Here is a 25,266-nt window from a genome sequence, read left to right as displayed (position 1 = left end):
ATCTAAACCCTTAGCCATCAGAGACTATAGCCTTAATTTTCACAAGTGACCAGGGAGTTTTGCTGTCTCATGTACTGAATGCCCAAATGGAGCCACATTAAAGGGGCCAGATTTGCAGAGTGCTGAGTACCTATTCTCTGAAAATCAGGTCCCTTCAAGGTATCTAAGATTGATCACCCAAAGACTGGGCCCAGCCAAAAACACTAAGCCTGTTAATTTGCCAAGAGAGAACACTAGGGACAAAATGTTGAGAAAACTGCTTTCAAAGTGTTGTGATGGAGAAAAATTTCTCTGCTGCACCCTAGCTTATTTAAACCACACAGACTTTTCCTTAACTGGTTAAGTTTTGATTTTAACTGTCAAGATTGACTGTGCACAGCCCTGTCATAAGGATTACTCAGCTTTACAGTCCACTTACTTTTATAGATTTCTTGGTCTCCAAATCAGATTCTTTCCCCCCATGCACACAGATGGATGGTAGTACAGTATTTTAATGAAGATTTGAGGCAGGTTTTAGGATAACATTTATTTTACAAAACAAAGTAACTTATCAAGTAAAACAATGCTGCTGCTGCAGCAACCAATAAGCTGCCTGTATTCGTTGTCTCAGGCCACATCCATGGTACAAACTTCTGCTAGTATAGTTATGACGGGCAGGGGTGTGAGATCCCGCACTGACATAGTGATGCCAACAAAAACCCCTTACGTAGACAGTTACACAAGGTTATGGGAGGGGAATGGAGGGCGGGAAAGACCGTGGGAATAAGCTATTCCAGGAAAAGCAGAGTTTTACCACTGTGTCCCCACTAGAATCGCTTTGCAAATCTAGTATTTCTATACCAGCAAAATGCTCCTAGTGTACATATTGCCTCCATTTCTGCCACTGGTTCTTGTCACTGCAGAATGTGTTGAAGCTTAACCGTAACTCTTTATACCATATGTGGGGCAGTAAGAAGGCCTTTCTACAGTAGGCAAATTCCACTTGTTTGAAAGAGTCTACCAAAATTATCCATTTTTATCAAAGGGATTCTCTTTGAACCGGATAGAACCTGTCTAAGAACAGAAACTCTAATGTCTTGTCTACACTACCGCAGTAAGTCGACCTAAGTTATGCAACTCCAGCTACATGAATAATGTAGCTGGAGTCAACATAGCTTAGGTCAACTTACTGCGATGTCCACACCGCACTGTGTCGACAGGAGATGCTCTCCTGTCAATTTACCTTATTCTTCTCGTTCTGGTGGAATAACATTGTCGACCAGAGAGTGCTCTGTGGTCGATTTAGTGGGTCTTCACTAGACCTGCTAAAAATCGACCCCAGCTCTATCAATCACAGCAGCATTGATCCCTGGTAAGTGTAGATATGGCCCAAAATGTACTCACTGTACAAAAAGAATGGATGAATCCAAAAAGGTATGGTGCTTAATTTGGATAAGCATCCCGAAAGTTAGATTACCATACAATTAGGCATTGCTTAAGTTTGGAAGAAATCTTGTTAGATTAGACAGTTTTATTAGCAAGCCTGCTTTACTATTATTGGTTGGGGTGGAACTATTGCAAGAACAGCTCTCCTACTTCCAATCTGACACACCTAATAAGTGCAGAGCCATAGTATCAGTTAATCAAACATTTTGAAACCTCATAAAAGATTTGATTTAAGTTCTTAATCACACCTTGGGACACTATTTACTTCAGCCAGCTGGTTTGCTACCATCCGTAGTAATGTTTGCATCCCAGATCTGAGAACTTCTTCAGATTTGGGGGTATTTAGTTCAGGATTCATTTCCAGAATTCCATACATTTTAGGGATTCTCAGATCTGGGACTTTCATTTCAAGTCCTTCATTATGACTGGGAGTTTCATACTCACAAGTGTGTGTAAGTATACATGCAATGTAGTATATGACAGGACCAAATGCTGAAACACTTCCACATCTATGCTTGACTTCAAAGAGACTATGTAGGGAACAGATATGAGAGTGGAAGCAAAAGTTTGCAGGACTTATTGGCGGGGATGAATTATTCTAGTAAAAAAAACATCCCTCCTGCCCCCCCCCCAAAAAAAAACCAACAACAACGATTACCTTGTAAGTTATAAAGGTGACTGAAAATGCAATGTATGCCCTGGAGCTTCAGATTGAGGGTATTCATTTGTTAAAAAACAAAAACACTGTGGATGGGTTGGCAAGTGACCAAATAGTACTGTAGAAAAAAAATGCATTAAACCACAGAACCCTGTCACAGACAATTGGATTGCATTTGACCATCAAAGTACACCTCTACCCCGATATAACATGACCCGATATAACACAAATTCTGATATAACACGGTAAAGCAGTGCTCGGGGGGGGGGGGGGGAGGGTTGTGCACTCCGGTGGATTAAAGCAAGTTTGATATAATGCGGTTTCACCTATAATGCAGTAAGGTTTTTTTGGCTCCCGAGGACAGCGTTATATCGAGGTAGAGGTGTATATATTATGTACCATATAACATGTTTACAACACAAATAGAATTTTCTTCTTCCACCCAGAAAATATATAAACAGCACAGATCCTATGAAAGTACACATCTGAACAATGATATGAAAGTGATATGTTAGTGGCAAATGTATCCTTTTCTGCTTCTATTGATGGCAGTAAAATACCACAGGGCTCTAAAATATAATTAAAATGAGGATTTTCTAAACTGATACATCATGGGTCCTGTCATTCTCTCATTAGTCATGAGTGACCTTCCCATGCAATAAAAGGTTAGCCTACACATTTCACAAACAAAGTTTGCTTACAACCGAAGCTAAGAAAATCACCTTGGGTAGGCAGAAAAACCTCCTTTATTTCTCTTTCTTGACATTTATCTTCCAATACCAAACTGCTATCTAAACAGTACCTAGAAGCCAGCAAGCAAATTAATAAATCTCTGTGAATGGACAAAGCAAGTTGTTCCCTAACAATTAGAACTACAAACTCTCTCAGATTTGTTCCTCAATTAGTTTCTTTTAATTCTGCAATTATATAAGCCTCCCTGAAGTGCTGGACTGATACACTTTTAGAAACGTATCAGTTACAGTGAACAGATCTATGATGAGGTTGGAGACAATGTCACTGTGTTTACAATGACTACAGGCCAGCAAACAAAGATCAATGGGGTTCACATTACTTTTGAATGCCAACAATGTACAATTCTTAATAACTGTAGTGGCTACGGTCTATATATGACCAAGAGGTTTACTATCTGCATGGTAGCCAAAGCATTTTTTAAATGGGCTCTGAATGCACTTCTGTGATTAAACCTTTATCCTAAGGGTATGTTTTCAAAGTGGTATAAGGGGCCTTAACCACTAAAGTAAAAATTTAATAGATCATATGGCTAAAATCCACCATAATAAACTTACCTCAGTGTTTACTATACAGTAAACAGATATCCTATTCAGAGGCAAGAATCACTGCGAGAAGGCCATGAAACAGATTCCATGCATTGTTCTAAGTTCTGGTGTCTTAGGTATAGCCTACATGGGTTAATTTGAAAGGTCATTCATTTGAAAGCACAAAAAGATTAAGGCCATATTTTTGTCTCAAAGTCCATGCACAGAAGCTTTTAAAATTAAATATGAATTGGCTCCAGGACAAATCTTACATCTGTTGCCTCACACTTCAGTTAACATCTGCAAAACTTGTCTTTTTGCCTGTGGTTCCATTTCATTGTTAGCCATCTGTAATATTTGGCTAAGTTCCTAGGGAAGTTATGAATGGGAGCCACATGCCCAATAAAATTGTGCTCAATAGCCATGGAACTTCTCTTCCAGAAAATGTGCTAGCAGATTTATAGTGTACTGTACTATTGTATTGTAAAAGTATAACTGGGTTCAAAAAAAGAATTAGATAGTTCATGGAGGATAGGTCCATCAATGGGTATTAGCAAGATGGTCAGGAATGTAACCCCATGCTTGGGGTGACCCGAAACCTTTAACTGCCAGAAATCAGAGGGGAAGATGGGTGGATCTCCCCCAAATTGCTTTGTTCTGTACAGTCTCCCAAAACTCTGGTACTGGTCACCATTGGAGACAGGATATGGGGCTAGATGGATGATTGGTCTGAGTCTGACTCACATGGAAGTTCTTATGTACTACATTATGAAGTGAAATGAGGCATTACCCACTGAAAACAAAAATCTTATTTTACAAGAAGTCTTACAAGATGCCCCCTCTCTCATCACACACAATTTTTTTTTAATAGTACATGTATTTTCTTGTTTATCTGCTTTGGGGATAAATCCTACTCAAGTACATGATAAATGGAGTAATTTTGCCTCCAGATTTGAAGGTGGGGGCAGAGACATTTCCATGCAGTGCAACAACAACACTGCCCTGCAACCCTAGCAAAGGGCCAATACCATAAGTTCTTTTCTTCTCAAACACCTTAAAATAGGCAGACTTCCTAGCACTTCATTGGCCTCCTCCTGCCTCTTCTCTGATGGTGCCATTCTGTGCTTCACTAGGCCTTCCTGACAGCACTCAGCCATGTTTCCAGCCTCCCCATCTCATATCACATGAAGCCCTTCCTATTTTTCACCAAGGTCCATGTGGCATTCCCTCAGCTTCACCTTAACATTCCCTCTCAAGATTTTCATCCCACAATATCCCAGGCTCTGCTCTCCCTCAAATGCCTTTCATGCCCTTCTTTGGTCTCTCCTCTCCCACAAACCCTTCACTCTCTGTAGTCTTTTCTCTGTTTCCCCAAACTCTTCATTCTCTCCCTCTTACCCTGAAATTTCTCATAGTGCTCCAGACTTGCAAACCCTCCATTTTCTGCCCCAAATATCTCCTGGGAGACTCTTGTCCCTCTCTAAAATCCCCCAACCTTCACATTATCCCTATATTGAAATTTACTATAGTCTCCTTCTTCCCCCAAAATCACCACATGCTCTCTATTCAGATTGTATTTTGGTTCAGCTGGTCCCGACTCTAAACATGATTCATCCTCTTGCTTGACCCTGATCTCCTAGCCTTAACTTAATCTGGCTCACCTGCTCAGTCCACCTACTAAGCCCCCATCCCACCCTTCAATTCCTATTTATGCACATGTTTAATTTTATATATTGCAAGTATTTACAGTGACATCACTGAAGTGACTTGTAGTCAATGGGATTACTTATAGTGCATAAAGTTTACCATGTGCATAAAGCGTATGATTGGGAGTGATAAAGGTCTAATCCAGTTTCCATGGAAGGAAGTGGAAATACTCATTGACTTCAATAGGCTTTGGATCAGGCCCTGAAACTACATCTTCTAGGGTTTGTAAAACTTTTGAATAAGTTCCCTAGGTTATATCATGCTTTATTATTTGTTTTATCATAGCACCAGGGCCCAATGTACTAGGTGCTTTACAAAACACAGATGAAGAGATTCCCTGCCCTAAAAAGCTTGCAAAGTAAGTATAAGAGATAACAGATGGACATAGACAGATAGGGGGATACATGAAAACAAATGAGACAATATTGGTCAGCATGATAGGCTGTGGTCTCAGCCCATGAGGTTCCTTGAGGACCATCCCAGGATTCTCTAAAATGCCATCTTTTCTATTGCCTAAGACATTTAAAAAATGTTAAAATTAAAACATCTACTTTAGAAGACAATAGAAATGCCAATTCTCGGTGGTAATGTTTGATCTATTTTGTTCCTTTGACTCTGTTGTCAAGAAGATAATTAAATTTTTCCACTGAGATATGATTGATAAGGAAAACATCACTAATATTAGGTCAAAACCAGTGCGACTCCAAAAGGAAAACATAACTTATCCATATGGCATATTATCTTTCCGTGAAAATAAATAGCAAAATATTTGAGTATGTTCATTCAGGGTTATGTCTTTTGAGCAATAAAATGCAGTTCAACATTAAATAAATGTTATAAATTATCAAGACTCTTCATTGAATGAATATAGTCTTGGTGCAGTCTTGGGAGTAGACCTTTCTATTTTGCCATAGGTGTTCTATTTAAAAAGTGTACTTCACTGGAAGTTTTTAATCAAACAAAATGTAGATGAAATGTTACCATCCAACATATATGGGTTTTCCTTTTTCAATCTGTTTTTTAATCTTTCAGTTATGCAATACAGTCTGCAGGAAGAACATTACGGTTACATAGAGAATAAGACCTATAATTATTATTAAAAGGTCAAATTCGCTCTTTCCATCCAAATTAGTTGACACTTCTCTTTTACTGGATATCACTCATTGCATACAACAAGCCATCTCTTTTCAGTAAAGGGTGATAAGATATTTGACAACATACTTCCCTTTTGTATGGGCAGATGGAAGTCCATACATATTCATCCTGTGAGACTTCTATGAATCAAATGGTACCATGGATAATCAAACTCTGTCTTTCCATATGGCTACAGTAATGAATGGAACAGAACTGGAAGTGAACACCATGCAATGGCTCATATCCTTCTATTTAAATCAAACCCAGAGGTTCATTATTGTCAACTGATCCTCTAATTCCAGAGCCCTTTCCTGTTAACTGCCACAAGGTTCAGTTCCCACAAACCCTACATCATCTTCAAGATGATAAGCAGCAGCATTTCTCCATTTCCTCAATGCCTCATTGAAATCAACACCTAAATAAAGCAATTAACTAGAAGACAGATACTGACAGGAGGATAAAAGCAAGGAAGTTTACTGGGGAAGGAGGATGACAAACTTAAAATGATCTGAAACATTAACTGTCCCAATGGCATATTTACTGTTGCTTAGCTTTGGATCACACATTAAGCATTATTTTTTTTCTATTAACAAATAGTGTTTAAAAGAAGTTGATATTTTCCAGTTGATATTCGTTTTAAGCACAAAGAAATCTTGATTAGCAAAGTTAAATGCTTTGTGGGGACATTCCCTCTTTTCCAATATACATTAGGTTTTTTTAAACTTAATCTTGAATTTCTGTTTTTACTTTGACCCACTTCTAGAAATGGCAAGTTATTTCTATGGCTGCTGACTGGTGTTTGAGAGGATAGCAGGGAAACTGCTGAAAACTGAACTGCTGTCCTTTAAAATGCACATGCTTTGCAAGACAGCTGGATGGTAGATAACTGTGGATCTTACAGCTAGCAGTAGAGATGTTTGTGAATGAAACATCTGTCTTCAGAAACGCGTTATACAGTTCATAGTGTACATCAAAGAAAAGCATTTGGACAAAGCTTTTAAGGGTTGGATTTGAAGTTTACAAGGTATTTTAATAACTTCTGTAAATGCTCTCAGAATATATGGTAAATATTCAGTCCTGGATTACGGCAAACAGAAAAAGGAGTGAGATTTTGAAGGTCATCCTAAAAATAAAAATATATATAATATAACCACCACCCCCAGCCCATTTTAATGCAGCTAAGGAGATACTGGATACAAAACTCACACAATTCCTTAATGCAGCCCAGATATAACGGCCCTGGAATGGATATTTTTTACTATGCAGAACCCACCACGTCTCAGTCTGGTTTTGTGTTTACTTTAGTCTTCTAGTAAAATATAGAACGGAAAGTTTAGATTTGTCATCATGTTCCATATGTTAGGCACTTTCTGTAAAAGTGTTCTGCCTGAATAAACAGACATCTAAGAACTGCATCCAGCAAAAACTTTAGACGCATTTTAAAAAAATATATTTTTGTGAATAGCTATGTGAAATAGAAGTAAGTTCCATGGTAATGAGCACAGTCATTTGAATTCATAAGACACTTGCATTACTGTGAGTGACATACAGAAAGTTTAACCTGCAGAATTACTTCCTGGTCAGAGGCTTATCTTCTATGCTTTTGCGTTTAATCCAAGTGTGTGAGGACTCATTTTAAAGTTAAATTGCCAGTTTCTCAGGTTTCCTCCATCTGTCTAGCTTGATGTGTGGTGCGGTTGTTTTCCATCATTGTATTTCTTTGTTTCATTTTCAAACATGATGGTCCGGTCTACTTAGGAAGTAACAGAGTTTAATCATCTACAGCAGTGATATTCAGACTGAGGCTCACGAGTGGCTCTTTAATGTGTCATTTGTGGCTCTTTGCAGCACGTGATATTAAAACACTGATTTAATTAACAACCAATCAGGATGCTTTCACTATGTTATTAACCAACTGTAGTTGGTCATTTTGCTTTGAGTCTATATATAAATAGTAAATGAAACAATGAATTTATACTACTGTGGCTCTTTTGGGTAATGTTGATCACTAATTTGGCTCCTGAACCACTGCGGTCTGAGTATCACTGATCTACAGATTCTGTAACAAAAGAAAAATCTCAATCTTAAAGACAAACCAACCATCACTGAAGAAGAATGAGCATAGACAAGTTGCATCTTCAGGACATAATTCCTGTCCCTTTTTTAACATAGTGAGCATGCTCTGCTGTTATGAAAAGGGGGTCATACTAGTCATACCACAGATTTATTCATGAAAATATTTGTGAATCCTGAAGTTTTCACAACTTACTATGACTAGTTATCCTTCTGAAAATTCACACCTTTGTTATTCTTTTATTTACTCAACTGGCCATTCAGTCAGGGACCAGCAACAATGCCACATGACGACAATGACAAATCATGCACCATGAATAGTTGAAGGGAATATTTCATTGACAAACCATACACTGATATGTGTTCGTATAAGATATTCAGTCAATGCTTTGAATAATAAATACATTTGTAGAAACCAGGATTAATTGGCAAACAAGTCACAAAGTAAAAGAAGGGCTAAGTTTGCAAAGTAATTTATTCCACGATGAATAATTCAACCAACTCTGACCAGCTGTATTTTGCTATTCAAAGTATTCCTTACCACAACCATTAGTTCCACCATTCCTTTTCTCTGGGGGGGGGTGGGGGGGTGAAGGTGACTCTGATTTCCCAAAGTAATTTTAATGTACAAAAGACAATCCAATTTATCTCCCCAATCACATGTAACTTGTACCACTGATTTCCCAGGGTGACACCATCCTGAAGGCTATACACAGTGCTTATTTGTTCAATATTTCAGGAACTTCTCTGACAACCTCCCAGACTTTGCCTGCGGCACCTTCTACATTCCTCTTCAGATCCATGGAGGAATTCTCCTCAGAATGGTGACAGTTACTTAGGAGGATGATTATGACATACCCTTTGTATGGCCTTCAGGGTTATATCACTCTGTGGATGTCACGGATACTTCTGTAAGCTCCTACTGCAAACAGTTCCAAAAAGATATTTTCCTCCATCAGTACTTTAAGCTCAATGGGCAGATTTCATCCCTAGTGAAAATTCACCAGGGATGCATCTTGCCCAATGGCTTTGAAAGTTAAAAAGCTTTCATATTCTAACTGCTCACTCGCAAACTGTTCTTGGCTTTGTTCTTTTGGAAACTTCTGCATCTGTTCTCTAGGGAATCATCTTAACATCTAAAATCTTACATGTATATTGGAAAAAATACAACACACTCCAGTATAAAAGTTCTCCAGCACTGTCACAACTATGCAAAGTTTATTCAAACTCTTAACACTGATGAGACATAATATTAGCTATGTTTAAGATATTTTTAAGGTAGCGGAGCCCTTAATCAAATCAACCTTCCACCTCTTTTGTTCCTGCTTATTCTGTTCAAAGAAACAAATATAAAACAAAAAACAACTGGGGGAGGGGGAACACTCATCTCAGTCCCCTGCAACTCCCCTTTTCTATATGTCTCGCATAGTAAAGCAATATTTTTAAGAGTTATTTAAAAAAAAAAAAGTTAAATTTGTTCTCCTTCCCCACTTATTGAAGGTAAAGAAGTGTTTCTCATTTCTTCCTCTATAGGCACTCTAACAACTCCTCCCCCTACCTAAGGTTAAAACTCTAGTATATTTCTCGCTTATTTCCTTACTAAGTTGCTTCATTCTGTGTCCACTGAAATCTCTGATGCCACTCCCACTGATTCATACAACCTCATCCTTTCCAACCCAAACCTTCATCTCATCTCACTTTTCTATCACCATCAGTCTAAGATTAAACCTCAACGGATCTAAGTGATCTAAACAGGAAGCTGGTCTCACTCTTAATTATTGCAGAGTGGCTGCTCTGTTGTAATTCTCAAGTCACCTTCCTTTCCTACTGCTGTTGTCACATCATCCAACCACCACATCAATATCATTGTCCCCTCCCCCATCCCTTGTATGAAGCTCATTCTTGTCATCATCAAATTCAGGACTCTGCTCATTTGTGCATTTTTATGTTCAGCATACCCTGGACACCCCTACCTTGCTTATATCTCTGCTCATGTTTCAGGCCCTTTTTCTCTCCCTTCCCTCCCCATCCTAACTTTTCTCTTGGATTCCTTTTCACATTCATTTTCTTGCCTTCTTTTATATGGGCCTTTAAACTAGGAACAGCCATCCTCGTCTTCAGTCCCTTTTATATAACCCACTCATTTCATGAAGATTTCCTGCATTAATCAGCAAAGTATCTGTGCTGCATTGTAATGGGAATCTTGTTCCATGTACTATGTGTCTGAATTAGAATCTAAACTTTTTGTGCAAACAGACTTCATCCTATTTTGTTTCTCCAAAGTGAACTTTATGAATAATAATGCTTCTGTCTTGCACTATCAATACAAAGTTCCTATAACCCTTCCGCAAGAGCAACCGCTACAGGTTAAGAGGTATCGTAAGAACCAGCTCACGGAAGCGTGGTATAAGGGAATTCATCTTTTACTGCACAATAGTGTGAAATACAAGGCTTTTCTTTCCTATTAACTCAAGAAAAAAAACCCAACACAAGAAAAAAAAATAGATATTTCACTTAACATCTGAAGCTTTAAGCACCAAGCTATTTAGTTACAGATTTGAAGTTCAGATATACTGAACATTGAGCCTTTTGTTATATGTGGTAGAGGCAGGATCTTATACCATTTTCCAATCTCCTCCTTAAGATTTGATTTAAGCAGGGCTGGTGCAACCATTTAGGTGACCTAGGCGGTTGCCTAAGGCACTAGGATTTGGGGGGCGCCATTTTCTTCGGCAGCGACCGCGGAGGCTGGATCTTCGGCCGCCCCGGTTGCCGCCGGCATTTAGGCAGAGGGAGCTGGGGCAGTGGAGCGCGGGGAGGGCCGCCTACAGCAAGGTGGGGGGGGCGGCGGCACGCAGGGGAACTCCCCGCCCCAGCTCACCCCTACCCCGCCTCCTCCCCGAGCACGCCGTGGCTGCTTCACTTCTCCTGCCTCCCAGGCTTGCGGCGCCTAAGCTGATTGGCGCCGCAAGCCTGGGAGGCGGGAGAAGTGAAGCAGCGACGGTGTGCTCGGGGAGGAGGCAGGGCAGGGGTGAGGTGGGGGGGGGGGGGGGGGGGGGGGGGGGGGGGGGGGGGGGGGGGGGGGAGGCGCAAGGTGGAAGTTTCGCCTAGGGCGGAAAAATCCATCCTGCCCTGGATTTAAGGTGTGTTTTCCTAGACAATAAACAGTAAGGCTAGTGTAGTGACTTGTGACAGGTAAGTTGGAGAAAAATCAAATTCAATTTTCCCTTTCCCCTCCTTCTCAGGGAAGGGAAATGAAAAGAGTAGTTCCATCAGGTTATACAAGTAGGTGGGAAACGCCATAAAAGTAGTTGTTGGGAGTGGCATGTGGGGTGGAGGACGAGAATCTTGCAATTACACGCAGTCACTATTGTGCTGAGGTAGTAAGCCAGGTTGGGGTTTGGTTTCTGCCAACATGGGACTGCACTGTAAGGCCCACATGAAGAACGTGCTTGGCCTGAAAACACTATTTTGTTTTGAATCTTATACTAGCTGAGTTATTTCACGAGTTTACAGGAATGTAAGTGGGGAATCTATATTACAGCAAAATTTTAAGTCAATTAAATAAGACATCAATGAATTGAAGTTGATTATAGTGGGGATCCAAGCAATAATATTAATTCAGTCAAGAATAATTCTATGAAGTCATCAAATCCAGCACAGTTTTACACTGAGAAAAAAAAACCCCAATGGCAATGTAATAATTTCTGCTTTAAAATCAGCAATCATCTTCCCAAAACAAATAGTGCTCCAATTCTTAGGGTGTGTGGAGGGGGGTAGGGGGAATACAAATTCAGAATGAAGAGTTCTAATGATCTGAGGAAGATGATACATAGGGTTGAGAGTCACTTAATTTTATATATGCAGCGGTGTTGTAGTTATGTTGATGCAGGATATTAGAAAGATAAGGTAGGGGAGGTAATATCTTATATTGGACCAACTTCTGTAGGGAGGAAAACTTTGGAGCTTATGCAGCGGTTGTCGTCAGGTCCAGACCAACAACACTGCATGCAGGACATCACTTAGGCATTTAACCCCAGGAGAGGGTTCATGGCTGAGAATCTTGAGCACCTAAGTTCCTTCGGGGTTGGGGTGTAGGCATTGCTCCTTGGCTCAGCTTTCCTATTTTCTACTTTAGATGGCTCCGTTCAGTGTGTTGCCTTTATGAATCCCATTTCTAGGTGCCTAACTCTCGCTATGCATAGTTTAGGGAGCCTAGGTGCCTAATTTTGAACTGAGGATTCTATTGAATGACAACCCTACAGTTACTCACTGCAAACCTGAGCCTAAATCCTTTTATGGAACTAGCCCTAAGAGAAAAGAGAAATTACTTTGATTCTCTGGTTCTTTGTCTTAACTGATTGACTATACAGACAATGTCTGTTCCTTTCCTGGGCATATCACAGATCCTGATAAGAGAATGATGATGTTTCAGAAAACAGGCCTAAAATGCCAATGGTTTTTGTTTTTATCAGCGCTAGTGATACTATGGCTATGTCTTCACTACCCGCCGATCCGGCGGGTAGCAATCGGTTTATCGGGGATCGACTTACCGCGTCTCGTGAGGACGCGGTAAAATCGATCCCTGATGGCTCTACAGTCGACTCCGGAACTCCACCTCGACAAGAGGCGGTAGCGGAGTCGGCGGCAGCGCGGCAGCGGTCGACTTTCCCGCGTCCTCACCGCCAGGTAAGCCGACCTAAAATACGCAACTTCAGCTACGGTATTCACGTAGCTGAAGTTGCGTATCTTAGGTCGGAAGTCCGCTGTAGTGTAGACCTAGCCTCAGTGTGAGCTTGTCCACTGCATTCCAGTTTCCCCAAAGCTTTTAGAAGGTTAATGAACTAGCATCTTCTTATGTATCTATTTTAAATTATGAACTTCTAGAAGTTACTGAGAAGAAGTCAGATGCCTAGGTCTCAGAGTATAGTATTTCTTTTAAAGGGGAAAAAAAAAGCTAGTTTCTTAATAATCATGAACAGGGAAATTTCTAGTAAAAGTTTTCACTATTCCCTCCCACCTCTCTCTCTCTCTCTCTCTCTCACACACACACACACACACACTTTGAGCAAGTAATGAGATTTTATTTTTCAAGTTTTGAATTTAAATATATTTTTAAAAGGAAACATTCTAAGCTTTTTTCAATCTCCTCCCCCCAACTATAATTGTCAGTAACAAATATTCCAAAGTAAAATATATAAAGTAGTTTATATGTGGCTATGTAGTAACCAGATGAGTTCCATCAGTGTGACAGAACACATGTTTTTCTTTGTAGGGGTTTGTATGCACAGGGCACATATGATTCAGCTCTTTGATAGAAATATGCTACTGTTAAAGGCAAACAAGATATACAGTGGCAATTCTTATATTGTATCCATCTGATAGGTTTCTTTACTATTTCTTTCTTAATACCCAAGTTGGAAGAAAGATGGGAAAAATCTCTTATTTGACTCATTTCAACCCCTCCACTGAAGTGAAGAATATTTTCAGGACTGTTTCTGTTGAAGTTGTTAGTATCTGTTTTTGCTATTGTTGACTAAATATAGCAACAAAAAATATAATGGCAAAACTCAAACTGACTTCAGTGGGCACCTGCCCAATCAACAACTGTTCTGCCTGAAAAACAAAAAAAAAACAACAGTGTGGTAAAGTAGATTTGGTTATTTATCATATCCCATTAGTGTAACAGCCTTCCTGGAAAAGGCACAGTATTAATATTTTGCTCCTGTTCAGTGTCTAAATTTTGCTTGTATGTTAACTTTTATAATTCACATACATGAATCTAGTTCAGGATTATTCTCTCATAATTAACTAATTAATTGTTCAGCACAGTCCATGTTTACTATATGTAACAGACACTTCATTTATTGAAAGGCTGCTTTGGCTCTGACAGGCTTTTGTTACCATTTCCACTTAGATTAATTCAATAAATTATCACACATTTACTTTCCTTGGATCATTTCCTTAACTACTCTGCTATTTCCCTTAAGACCATTTTCATACAGATATTTGCCAGTGCTGCTCACTCCATGTTTTTTTGGGCACAACTGGAGTGTTCTCACAACTAATTGAAATAATTGCAGAGAAATGATGTGTAAGCTGTGCTGAGGGACATACACACTTTCCACTGTGCATGTACCGCTACTGTAGTGCTGGTTAAAAACTGTATTTTTCCAATCCTTGTTATATAAGCATATGCAATATACTTTATACAATCTAATGCAAGCACCATAGAAACATTTGTTCTGGAATTTTGCAAAACACCTAGAATTAACAAACAAAATGTAAAAACCCTACAAAATAAAATAATAATAATAAAAAAATCTGCATTTAGAGAAGACTTTACAAGGAATACATGGGTAAATTGGGTTAGTGGGCACAAATCCTGGAGTAGTTGCTGCATACATCAGAACATAAAAATGGCCATGCTGGGTCAGACCAAAGGTCTAGCTAGCTCAGTATCCTCTCTTTCCACAGTGGCCAATGCCAAGTGCTCCAGAGGGAATGAACAGAACAGGGAATCATGAAGTGATCCATTCCCAGCTTCTGGCAAACAAGGCTAGGAACACCATACCAGCCCATCCTGGCTAATAGCCATTGATGGACTTATCATCCACGAATTTAATCTAGTTCTTTTTTGAACCATGTTATAATCTTGGCCTTAAAATCATCCTCTGGCAAGGAGTTCCACAGGTTGACTATACGTGGTGTAAAAAAAATACTTCCTTTTGTTTGTTTTAAACCTGCTGTCTATTAATTTAATTTGGTGACCCTTAGTTCTTATGTTATGAGAAGGAGTAAATAACACTTCCTTGTTTACTTTCTCCACATAAGTCACGATTTTATAGACCTCTACCATATCCCCCCTTAGTCATCTTTTTTCCAAGCTGAAAAGTCCCAGTTTTCTTAATCTCTCTTTAAATGGAAGCCATTCCACACCCCTAATAATTTTGTTGCCCTTTTCTGAATCTTTTCCAATTCCAATATATCTTTTTTGAGATGGGGGACCACATCTGCACACAGTATTCAAGATGTGGGCATAAAATGGATTTATATAGAGGCAATATGATATTTTCTGTCTTATTATCTATCCCTTTCTTAATGATTCCCAACATTCTGTTCACTTTTTTCACTGCTGCTGAGTGGATGTTTTCGGAGAACTATCCACAATGACACCAGGATCTCTTTTTGAGTGGTAACAGCTAATTTAGACCCCATCATGTTTATATGTATAGTTGGGATTATGTTTTCCAGTGTGAATTACTTTGCAGTTATCAACATGGAATTTCATCTGCCATTTTGTTGCCCAGTCACCCAGTTTTGAGAGATCCTTTTGTAGCTCTTTGCAGTCTGCCTGCGACTTAACTCTCTTAAGTAGTTTTGTATCATCTGCAAATTTTTCCAACTTGCTGTTTACCCCTTTTTGCAGATCATTTATGAATATGTTGAATAGGACTGGGCCCAGGACAGACCCCTGGGTGACATGACTATTTACCTCTCTCCATTCTGAAAACTGACCATTTATTCCTACCTTTGGTTTCCTATATTTTAACCAGTTACCAGTCCATGAGAGGACCTTCCCTCTTATCCCAGCTTACTGTGCTTAAGAGCCTTTGGTGAGGGACCTTGTCAAAGGCTGTCTGAAAATATAAATACACTATATCCACCAGATCCCCGTTGTCCACATGCTTGTTGACTCCTTCAAAGAATTCTAGTAGATGGGAAATCATGCCTCACCATTTACAAAAACCATGTTGACTCTTCCAACAAATCATGTTAATCTAATTGTCTGACAATTTTGTTCTTTCCTATAGTTTCAACCAGTTTCCCCGGTACTGAAGTCAGACTTACTGACCTGTAATTGCTGGGATCACCTCTGGAGCCCTTTTTAAAAATTGTCATCACAGGAGCTATTCTTCAGTCATCAGGTACAGAAGCCGATTTAAAAGATAGGTTACAAACTAGAGTTAGTAGTTCTGCTATTTCACAATTTAGTTCCTTCAGAACTCTTGGGTGAATATCATCTGGTCGTGATGACTTATTACTGTTTAGGTTATCAATTTCTTCCAAAACCTCCTCTAATGACACCTCAATCTGGGACAGTTCCTCACATTTATCACCTAAAGGAATGACTCCTGTTTGGGAATCTCCCTCACATCCTCAGCTATGAAGACTGATGCAACGAATTCATTTAGTTTCTCTGCAATGGCCTTATCATCCTTGATTGCTCCTTTAGCATCTCAATCGTCTAGTGATCCCACTGGTTTTTTTTTTAAGTAGGCTTCCTGCTTCTGATGTACTTAAAAATAATTGCATTACTTTTTGAGTCTTTGGCTAGCTGTTCTTCAAATTCTTTTTGGGACTTCCTAATTATATTTTTAGACTTCATTTGCCAGAGTTTATGCTCCTTTCTATTTTCCTCACTAGGATTTAACTTCTACTTTTTAAAGGATGCCTTTTTGCCTGTCACTGCTTCTCTCACATTTTTGTTTAGCCACAATGGCTCTTTTTTGGTTCTTACTATTTTTTTTTTAATTTGGGGGTATACATTTAAGTTGAGCCTCAAGTTCTAATCAGTTCTAAAAGTTCAAAGCTATGCCCTAAAGCAGCATACACTCTGGATATTTAGGGCTGGCATTTTCAAGTAGGCTGAGAGGAATTAGGTCTCCAAATGTAATGGCTTTCAGTAAGAGGTCGGTGCCTAACTCCCTTGAAAACCAACAAACCAGCAATTTAGAGCTAAGAAATAGAACAGGAAGAAATCTCTGCTACATTGTGCTCCTCAAAGTCATTGGGAAACCAGTGGAAGTTACTGCAGAGTCCACATTGCTTCCACTATGTGCTGTGGAATGACTCCTGGAAAGGGATTCTCTGTTCAGCTCCCTTGGGAAAGACCATGGCAACATAGTTCTAACAGGATCTATACTTTAGACCTGCTGCCTCTAAAATGTCTGCTTGTTATAGATTATTCAGCTGCTAGCTGAAAAAAAAGCTGTTCAGAAACCAGTTCTCTTTAACAAACACCTCTTTAAAAATGGACTTATTCCATGTATCATGGCAGTAGGGAGCATGGGTCTTGGGTGGCAATAGGGAAGCAAAGGGCCTCTGCATGAATTAGCCTTACCTATCTAATTCTAGATCTTAAGGTTTATGCTTCAGTCCATCATCACAGTTTGAGTGACTTCCACATGAAATCAATAGCCATAGTGAAGTCCTTAGTGGACTTCATGATTCACTCATTCTAGAGTGTCCCAAAGTATTCACATGTTCATCCTGCATTTTGTGAACTGCCTTGTCCCACAGCAGTGTAGTGTCATGGCGGTTCATAAAAATCAAAATTTAGTCTATGGTGTAGTTGCAGCTTTCTTTGAAAGTTAGGATCAAGGAATTAAACTGCCATTGGAAGCTGACTGGGAAAGAGTGGAGAGACTTAAGCATCTGGTGGATATGCTCACAGCAGCCTAAGCCATGCAGAAGGGGGGGGGGGGCAGCTGAATTCTGTACCAGCTGGAACCTGTACACCATTTTCACATCAGCTTCAGATACAGTGAGTTATAGTCATCCAGCCAGAAGGTGACAAATGGCTGGATCGCTAAATAGGAATAACCAACTAAAGGAGATTTTGGAACTCTGATTGCAGGACAGTTGGAGAACAGGAATCATTCTGCTGCAGGGCTCTGCTTAGCCCTATTACTCATTGCTGAGATTGACAGTTCAATGTAGAGGTGCATTACTATCAATACTTTAACAAGGGCTGCCCCCAAGGTAACACACACACTTATCTTTTGGAGGCAGCTCTTGTTAAAATATGGACAGTGATGCATACACACACACACACACACACACACACACACACCACCCCCAACCTTTTAAGGAATGGGGAGGGGAGGTCATGCACCAGAAGCTGGGAACTAGGGAATGTAAAACAAAAATGCTCTCTCTTAAGTATCACTACAGAGGGAAGGCAGGCAGGCAGGCAACACCACTTAGTAAACACACTCACATTAAGTGCATTTCTCTGAAAACAGTTATATGATCGTGACAAATATGCTACATAGACTGATAGTGGTTAACAGTGCTCAGCTTGAGTCAATTGTCTTGAGAAGGGGGAAGATAAGAGGAAGATTTTTTCAGGTTGCTGAGAAAGGGATTCCTTCCCTGGGAAATTCTTTGAAGATACCTAGCTCGGCGAAATCTGTTGCTTTTTAAAGAAAAAATAATTTCTTTTTCTGAAATGTTTTTGTGAGCTCCAGAGAAGTCATCCAAAGCAGGACTGATATTTCATTACCCAGGGAAGGGATAAATTCCTTCAAAGAGAGCAACGATACCCTATTTGGCATATTTGGACTTTGGACATAAGAATTTTTGAGGAGATGGGTAGCGGATTAGTGAGCACTAATAAAATAATTCCTGCAATGGACACATATCAAGTTGGCCATTGATGTACTACTGCTCTTAGCAATAAAAAGGTGAAACACAGCAGTGTTCTAATATATGTATCACCATGATGTTTAAGCTGTCAGTGATTAGGACTCCAACTAGAAAGTGTCTAGCACATTCTGTCCCCTTGATAGGGAGTGGAATTGGTACAGAGGTAGGATGAAGGTGGGTGTAGCTAGATGATTGAATGCAGGCATTCCCACTTGTATTGGAGATGTAGGGAAATGAGCTATGGTCTTAGGAACAGGCCTCAGGAAGTATTCATTAAAATGAATCTAATTAGCATTTTGCTGCTGCTACTTCTCCACAAAAATATCCTGACAGTCCATTATTCTGCAAGCTCAACAGATTGATAGTTGTGTGATTACAGGGCAGTTTGGATAGAAAAATAGCTGGACATCATGCTTTTGGTTTTTATTTATAAGTGAAACCAGGACAATAACTTGGAAATATAACATTTCAGGTCTATTAAACTCATATGAATCCCACAAGGTTTGGCAGAACTTTAAAGCTATTCATTTACTGGTGTTGCCTGACACATTTGCAGAGTTCAAAGCATCGTGTGCAGATCACCAGACTCTATTGCAGGTCTTGCCACATGGGAAATATAAAAATCATGAGAATGGAAGCTAGTGGTCCTTCAATTTACAAGGGTTTTGATTAATGCTGCAATAAGTAGCAAGTTGTGAGTTTAAAAAAAATATAAGCAAACAAACATTCTATCAATAGACCAATTTCAGTGGATTAAATCTCTCCAAAGGATTTACTCAGTATTATTTATACAACTGTACCACCTGGGTCCCCCAGTCATGGACCAAGACTGCATTGTACAAACAGAGCAAGAAGATGGGTGTCACACATACACACTTAAATAAGGTTTAAGACATGAAGCCTCCTTTTAGCTAAAAAAAAAAAAAAAAAAAAAAAAAAGACATTTAACTTGAGTTGATGACAAACATTACTTGTTTAATCAGAGTATATAAAAAAAGTCACTTTCCCAGTGTGTTTGAGATTGGTGTACAAATATCAGAGATCCAGATGAAATGCTGGTAATGTACATGCATTGATGAAAGCAAGCAGAAGTGACAAAGAACATATTAATCCCTCTGAGGGTGTCTGTCTGTCATTTGTCACCCATGATCACAATTTGGGAGTATGATCAGCTTTCACCAATAGCCAGGACAGACATTTGCTTTTGATGAGGATGTTGTGACCATTTATTTCCTTGATATCACAAATCATACCATCATATCACCCCCAAATTATACTATTGTAATGTGCTCTGTTTGGGGCTACATCTTAAATCTATCTGGACCAGAATGTAGCAGTCTGCTTGGTAAGCTGGGTGTCTTGCCCTGAGCATATTACAGTACTGCTTTGTGATCAGCCCTATAGGTGGCATTTCAATTGCTGGTTGAACATATAAAGATTTAAAATGATCAGGTACATGCCTGATTTAGAGAGGGTCACTCTCCACCTGTGATGCTTTGCTGACTGCAGCTTCAGAAGTCACCTGAACACTCTCTCTCATCCTAAAGGAGGGCTACTGGAATGTTGTTCCCAACTTCCAAAAGGCTTTGGAACCTGTTAACCCGTGTTGTCTGAAATAGCTTCAAGTTTGATGACTTCAAGGACCATCTTAATGAAGGGGCTTTAGAAAAACCTTGATGCTGTTTGAGGGGTATTCTTTAGGAAGGATGGAGTATTTTCCCCTAAAAAAAAAAAAAAAAAAAAAAAAAAAGGTATGTTAGTGCTGCTGCATCTCAGGAGGTTGCTGCTAGTTGTTTCCTTTAGGTGTGTTTTTAAACTAATCATCAGTAGTGCCTCAAACTTGGGATATTTATCTTTCTTGCACTCTTGCAAATCCTTGCCTCTCCTTCCGGCACACCAATATTTGCCATGAACCTGGCAGTCTGAGACCAAAGCCACTACCACTTCAATGTTTGCAATAAAATCCTTAATGAATGAGATATTTGCTATCTTTCTTAAGATGACTCCAGCAGTTGGAGATGAATGCAAGAATCTCAGTTTCATTTACTACTTTTAAAAATTGTAATCTGAAGAAAAACTTGAAAATGTGAACCTTAAATGCTCAAATCTCAAAGGCAAATCAGAACCACCTCAAATTTCTTTTAATCATGATTTTTGCGGGCCTGCCTCATCATTTCTCAGTACTCGAGGCTGACACCACTGAATCAGACAAATGTGTGAGGAGGGGGAAGCGAAGAGCAAAACATATCTGGTGTAGACTGACAGGTAAAGGATATACCTTCCTAATCCATCAGAGGAGGATTGGAAGACACAACCATGCTGACCCTGCCAGGTTTGGGAGCCTAGTTTCCCCAATGGCAAGAGGGAAATAGGCCTGGGCTTAGCAGAGTTACAGAGCAGATTCAGTGAGGTAATCTTTGCCAGCTCCAGGCACCAGGCACCCAAGCTGGTGCTTGGGGCAGCACCTGGAGGGGGGCGGCGCGGCGCTCCGGCCGCCGGGGAGAGCGGGGCCACATCCAGGCTCGCCGCCCTCCCCCCGGCGCCCCGGGCCGCCCCCCCCCCCCGCGCCCTCCCCCCGGCCGCCAGGGGGGCGGCAAAAAAGCCAGAGCCGGCCCTGATCTTTGCTCTGCAATCCATTGCTTTTCTGTACTCTCAGGGCTCAAAGAGTGAAAAGTAACAATCCTTCTCTTCAAATAGGGACACCTTTCCCCCGCAAAAGTGTTGAGGTTTTAAAAAAAAAAAAACAAAAAAAACAAAAAAAACCACACACCACCACACACACGTGCAATGCAGCAAAGGCCAGCCACAATTGCAGACCCTATGTTCCCCCAGGAGGACACTGTCAGAGACCAAGATACTCCAAAAGGGGTGGAGAGAGGTTGGGTCATGTTTCCATGTCCCTCTCCAGCTAGTCTGCTGACCTTCCCAGCTCTGGGCATGGATGCTTTACACTGCAACCTCCTAAGGGGCGGCACAGGGTATGATAGTCTCCCTGCAGTTTCCCTTTCTGCAATGCAGCTACACCTCCAACCCCCACCCATATCTGCAGTTAAGGTCAGTGACTCAATGGCACAGTCTTCATCATTCTGTAGCCAAGTTCTGCCCTCCCTATTGTGTACAGATCCACTGAAGTATTTTATCTAAAGAAATAGAGTGTTGGGTGATGTGGCCATTGATTTTGAAGAAAGCAAGACAATAAAAGTAAAACAAAGGTGAAGCTATAGTTGAAACAAAGGTGAAGCTAAGAGGTAGGGCACACTTGGAATTCACAGGATATTAAAATGAAAACAAATCTATCTCCTAAATTTTGAGCATAAATTACAGCTGCTGTTCTATTCTACCCACCAACAGCAAGTCAGCGCTAGTTTACACAATCTCAAAGGGCCAAGTTCTTGAGCAGAGCTCCCAGCTGAAGTAGGCAGGATTTGTCCCCACATAAGTACATTCAGGACTAAGGAATGGAATCCTGATCCCCAATCTGCAGCAAAGCCACTTTACAGTCCTTGTTAATGCGGGTGGGGTGGAGGGAGTAGAGATGTGATCCACTGCTGGCTCTCATGCCAGATTTTGGCTGGTGGGTCTGTACTGTTCATGGATCCATAGGCTTTAGTCCCATCGTACACCCCAGCCCATCTGCAATCTGAACCCATGCTTCTGCTTAGAGGGTCATGTTAAAGAAGTATGGGCTGGATGAATGGACTATAAGGTGGATAGAAAGCTGCCTAGATCATCAGGCTCAATGGGTAGTGATCAATGGCTCCATGTCTAGTTGGCAGCCTGTATCAAGCGGAGTGCCCCAAGGGTCGGTCCTGGGGCCGGTTTTGTTCAATATCTTCATTAATGATCTGGTGTGGATTGTACAAGTTTGCAGATGACACTAAACTGGGAGGAGTGGTAGATACGCTGGAAGGTAGGAATAGGATAAGGAGGGACCTAGACAAATTAGAGGATTGGGACAAAAGAAATCTGATGAGGGTCAACAAGGACAAGTGCAGAGTCCTGCACTTAGGATGGAAGAATCCTAAGTGTGCCCTTGTTGCCAAGAAGGCTAACAGCATTTTGGGCTGTATAAGTAGGGGCATTGCCAGCAGATTGAGGGATATGATCATTCCCCTCTATTTGACATTGGTGAGGCCTCATCTGGAGTACTGTGTCCAGTTTTGGGCCTCACACTAAAGAAGGATGTGGAAAAATTGGAAAGAGTCCACCTGAGGGCAAAAATAATGATTAGGGGGCTGGAGCACATGACTTATGAGGAGAGGCTGAGGGAACTGGGATTGTTTAGTCTGCAGAAGAGAAGAATGAGGGGGGGGATTTGATAGCTGCTTTCAACTACCTGAAAGGGGGTTCCAAAGAGGATGGATCTAGACTGTTCTCAGTGGTACCAGATGACAGAACAAGGAGTAATGGTCTCAAGTTGCAGTGGGGGAGGTCTAGGTTGGATATTAGGAAAAACTTTTTCACTAAGAGGGTGATGAAGCACTGGCATGGGTTACCTAGGGAGGTGGTGGAAACTCCTTCCTTAGAGGTTTTTAAGATCAAAGCCCTGGCTGTGATGATTTCACTGGGGGATTGGTCCTGCTTTGAGCAGCGGGTTGGACTAGATAACCTCCTGAGGTCCCGTCCAACCCTGATATTCTAGGATTCTATGACTCTACCCGGCATAGCATTGTGCACAGTCCCCTTACATTGGCTTTTTGCTCCCTAGTCTCACCACGTGCTACACAATGTAAGTATGGCATTTCCACAGGCTTTTAAACCAGGAAAACCTGTGGAGGGGCCAGAGCATTTTTCCTAACATGCCCATAACCATAGAAAGTTTCCTCCAGCTAGGAGCAGTTACTTGGAATCTTAATACAGTAAAGCAGTGTTTCTCCGTGACTGGTCCATGGACTGGCACTGCTCTGTGGCAGCCTCTTTGCCAGTCCCTGAGATTTCCCTGACAGTTTAGAAAGTCAGCAAGCCCGTCCCAGTATCAAAAATTTTGAAAATGCTGCAGTAAAGGAATTGTCTTTCAGAACTCTGGTACTCCGACTGAAGAAATATTTTTTTAGCCTTTCCTTTGAATATCCATCTACAAGGATTTTTTTTTTTTTTTTTTTTTTTTTTTTTTTTTAATATAAAGATGTGAACCTTTTGTTAAAGGTGACATTTCTTCTATTTTCACTTGTAGTCACACAAAACATCTGAAAATACTGTGTGGTCTTTTATGACAATCATACATTTTAAAAGTTGTGAGATCTCAATTCCTTAAAAAAAACCCCAAAACTTTGTTCTTAAAGCAAAATATCTTTGATTTTTAAAAGAATGTTCTGATAAACCTAATTTAAGTTTTGAACATACTCCAAAACAAAGAGGTCTGGCCTTAAAGATACAGCTCTGTTCAAGATTCCCTCCCCCCACCAAAGGATCTGAGTTTGGGTTAGAAGAGTGCCACATACTGAACCATCCTGTAAGAAATGGCCTGAATTAAAGCCCTGGAGCTAAGCCCTTCTGAGATTGAAAAATTCAGATTTCGATCAGAAAAAATATGGAGTTTGAGTCCATCACTAGCATCCTTCATCAACCTCATATGCAGTGTGCCCTATGAACATGCATGCTCCCCAGCCAGAAACAGGCTCTTTCAGAGGTGAGATTTACACAATTATATTGATTTAATAGTGCTTTTTAATACTGTAGATGTAATTTATTCATTTTATTCTAGTTACTGTGCCTATTTTATGCTGTTCTTTTGAAAGGAAAAAAAATCTCAGCTAGGTTAATCCTAGTTTAAAAAAGCCACACACACAGGCAGGCGTGCGCGTACACACGAGATAATTTCTTAAGGCCTAATTTAAAATTGTGCTGAGCACCTCTTCATATTAGTCCCCAGTAGTACCATTCAGATTTGGATGGAAATACATTATTTATCAGACTAGAAGATGAAGTCCTTAGACAAACAATAGATACTGCAATTGAAAGCTGATCTAATTATCCACATAAAGCAGGCCGGATTTAGAAGGATCAGGTCAATCAATTGTCTGTTGCCCGATTCTATATAAATTGTTTTCTTTGAGGCATTTTTAAATAAAGCTGTGTCTAACATCTTCTTTAAAAATCAGCCAAAGTCACGCCAAGATACCTGCCGCAGGTGGCTGCGAGCAACAGAACAGCGATGGTAGTACCTGCTGCAAAGCCTCTGTCATTTCAAAATGGGTTTTGTTTTAATCAATATCACTGCTCTACAGCCAAAATGCTTCTGAAATACATGTAGTCCAACTTTACTAATTCTGGGTCACTGAGAACGAAAATGATGCTTAAAATTGTTGATTGGCTCTAGTTTTCAAGATATGCTATTGAGTCAGTATATACGACCCTTGACTTGGGAATGGAGGAGGATAAGTGAGGTATAAAGGGAAGGGATCTCAATTTAAACCAGAAATGACTAAAAATACATCTTTGACTGGATGTATGAATAAATCTATGACTGGGTTTGGACAGTACTTGCTTTTTAGGCAAAACAATGAATGATGCGATCTGAAGCTGGTATTGCATCATACATGATATGAATTGCATCATGTT

This window comes from Terrapene carolina, unplaced genomic scaffold (genome assembly GCF_002925995.2).
Source record: "Terrapene carolina triunguis isolate 2854851 unplaced genomic scaffold, T_m_triunguis-2.0 Scaffold211, whole genome shotgun sequence".
In the NCBI taxonomy this organism is placed as follows: Eukaryota; Metazoa; Chordata; order Testudines; family Emydidae; genus Terrapene; species Terrapene triunguis.
The sequence above is the reverse complement of the archived record's forward strand: the minus strand, read 5'-3'. Positions refer to the sequence as shown.